The sequence below is a fragment of the Gossypium arboreum genome, chromosome 1 (genome assembly GCF_025698485.1).
Source record: "Gossypium arboreum isolate Shixiya-1 chromosome 1, ASM2569848v2, whole genome shotgun sequence".
In the NCBI taxonomy this organism is placed as follows: Eukaryota; Viridiplantae; Streptophyta; class Magnoliopsida; order Malvales; family Malvaceae; genus Gossypium; species Gossypium arboreum.
In genome coordinates this window covers 115,022,550-115,025,713 of record NC_069070.1, presented here as the reverse complement: position 1 = coordinate 115,025,713, position 3,164 = coordinate 115,022,550, and the positions used below count along the sequence as shown (strand labels likewise).

The following is a 3,164-nucleotide window of genomic DNA, read 5'->3' as shown; positions in this document are numbered from 1 at the left end:
ATTGTGAGATCGGATTACTTATTGGTTGTTGAAACACTATTGTCTCCTCATACTCTGGACACTTAGATATGATTCTTCACGATTGTTTTATATTGTGATCATCTGTTGGATTACTATCCTTCCAAGGGACTTGCCGGGATGCTAATAAGGTATCTCAAGCACTTGCTAAGGTAACCTTATTACATGCAAACCACACTGAATGAAATATTCTCCCCACAAATGTTCGCACTTTGATAATTATTGATTTTGATTCTTTGATGCATCATGGGGATGAGGGACTTTGGATTGGGTGCAGAGGGTAAACCTCTCACCAAAGTCTCTTGTGTAAGTAACTTTTAATTAATGGATCTTGTTTACTTTAAGAAAAAAACATTTTAAATTATTAAGGTAAGTACCCAAATTTACCCGGGCCCATTAATACCCAGCCTACCCTAGCCCAAACCACTAGCAGAAAAAAAACAAGGAAGCAGCAAACCCTAGGTGCCTCCACTTGCACCACCTCTCCTCCACCTGCTCTCATCCTCCTTGAAGACCTACAAACATGAAGGAAGTAGCAACAGAAGCAGAAACGCAGCAAACAGTAACAAAACAGCAATAGGACTTTACATAATCGGCTATAAAGAGCCATTCATTTTCAATGTAAAAAGGGGGGGAGAACGGTTTGTATTTTGAAAGGGGGGATTTTGGAAATAAAAAAACCATTGTATAAAACACAAAAAAGAGCAATCGAAAAGGGGGAAATCAAGGTGTTCCTTCATTCTGTTTTTTTGTTATTTCCTTTGCAAGTTCATTTTCGAATATAGTACATACATATAGATATTAAAAGAAAGCACACATACAAAAAAAAGAAAGGTTACCTTTTTGAGGTCGGGGAAGGGAACCTACCCGCGGTTTCGGCCATCGGAGACCCTTTCAACGGCATGGATTTGGACCAAGGGACGCCTCTCGTCTCCTTTGTTCCCGAGCCATGAGCCACGATAGGTAGAGGCGCATGAGACACCGATGAAACCTATGATCGGCCAAGGAGAGAAGCAAAAGGGACGATTGAATGAGGAGCCCTTTTTTTTTGGTTCAGCCGAATGAGAAGGGAAGGAAGTTTTGTTTTGTTTTGATTTTTTTTTAAGTGATTGAGTGTTTAGTTTAGGGTTTCTTAATTTTGTTTTTGTAGAGAACATGAAACGGTGCCGCATAGGCCAAGACCAGTGTGTTTCGCCCTAATGGGTTATTTTCAGATCTAGTCCCTCCGATATTTCGCCTTCCTTTAATTCAATCCTATTCATTTCTTTTATTTTTCTTGATTTTGCCCCATGTATTTTGCCCTTGACTCATCTGGATCTGTATCAAAGTGTCGTGTTTTGAGGGCTTGGGTTTATTGTCCAATCAGTCCCCTTCTTTTGCGTGCGCATTCAATTAGGATCCTTATGCTGTTTTAACATTTAGATTTTATACCTTTAATTCTGTTTTGATTTCAGCTTAGTCCTTTCCTTGTTATTCTCTTTATTTATTTATTAAATGAATTAATTTGATATTATTATCACTATTTTTCTGTTATTTTTCGCATTTAACTAATTGCTTTATTATCATGCTATTAAATCAATGGTTTGTGATATTATTGCTATTATTTTTATATATAGATACATATTTATCTAATATATATGTATTTTCGTTTATCATTTATCTATATCTCTAGATACAATTTCAAAACTATTTTATTTTTAAGTTCAACCCTTTGTACTTTATTCTATTTTCATATTTATTGATTTACCTATACTTACACTTTAGATTTTTTATCAAATCTTTTTAGTTTTCACTTCAATTTCTTATTTTTCAATACTGTTTCTTATTATGTGTTTGCTTTTATTTTACTTTACAATATATTTGTTTACTTTTTTTTCAACCCTTCTTTAATAATTTAAGTTCCTTTGTTTACATTATTTTATATATTTCTATATTTTACTTCTATTATGATTATTATTATTTATTCACGTGGTTGATTTTAAATTTCATCCATGATTTCGTTTCTATTTCCATTTGTTTATTTATTTTCAATCTGTTACAAATTATTTTCCTTATTTATTTATTTGTGTATCTTAAACTCTTTATAAATTATTTATTTTCATATATATTATTTATATTAAAATATTTTTATTTTATGTATATTATTTACTTTAATATTTTTTTCTATATTATTTATTTTAGACTTTTTATATGTTATTTTAAATTGTCATATGTTATTTATTTTAAATCGCTTTATTTTACTTTAAATTGTTTTGTATGTTAATGATTTTAAATTATTTTATACTATTTACTTAAAATTATATTTTATAATATCTATTTTGAACTCATTTTTATATATTACTTAGACAAAATTGTTTCATTATTTATTTCAAATTGTTTTATATTATTTCATTCTTTTGATTATTAGTGTTGGTCTTTTAAATGATGTATGTTGTGAGATTATTGTCATTGCGTGTTCTTTAATTTGTTTGTTCATGTTCATATTATTGTCATTCACTTGTAATATTTTTATTCATGTATTATTATTCCATGCCCATTATTACATTTTTATTCCATGGCATCGCATTGTGAATTAAGCCCCAATACATTCCTCCAACTTAGATCGCTTTATTTTATTTCAAACAAAATAAACATCCTTTGTTTAAATATTGAATTTGCTATTATTTAATAAAAAAATTTAAAATAAGGCAATGTTTCGTGTTTTAGAACGTCGAAGAATCATGCCCTAACTTACGGGGTTTCGATTTTTTCGTTGATTCCAAATAGCCGAATATCCTTTCGATTTTCTTTTTATATACACGAAATTTCAATAAAATCAAAGACAAGCTTGCGCTTGGGATTTCAAGATGTTGCGTCCTAACTTACTAGATGTGACATTCTATTATTTCGAGACGAGAAGGTCTTTAACATTCAAGCGTTTCTACAAAAGAGGGATCATATTTTTAGAGTCTTTCAAGTTTTTAAAGTTTCGACACTAAGACACTAATTAATCAACTAGGTACCAATTTTTGGGCGTCACGAGGGTGCTAATTATTCCTCGTACGTAACCAACTCCCGAACTCATTATCTGATTTTCGTAGACCAAAAAAAAATTATCGTTTTAGTAAATCTTAACTTTTATTAAAATGATTAATTTAAGGTGACCC

At 30.5% G+C, this 3,164-nt stretch overlaps 1 long non-coding RNA gene across 1 annotated transcript; it reads right to left on the bottom strand.

Annotated features, from left to right (window-relative positions):
- Window positions 1-320: 320 nt before the first annotated feature.
- On the bottom strand, window positions 321-1,129 carry LOC128287603 (uncharacterized). Its single transcript, XR_008278353.1, has 2 exons — window positions 858-1,129; window positions 321-533 (listed from the first exon to the last, which is right to left on the bottom strand). It is a non-coding gene; the product is annotated as an uncharacterized LOC128287603 (long non-coding RNA).
- Between the last annotated feature and the right edge of the window lie 2,035 nt (window positions 1,130-3,164).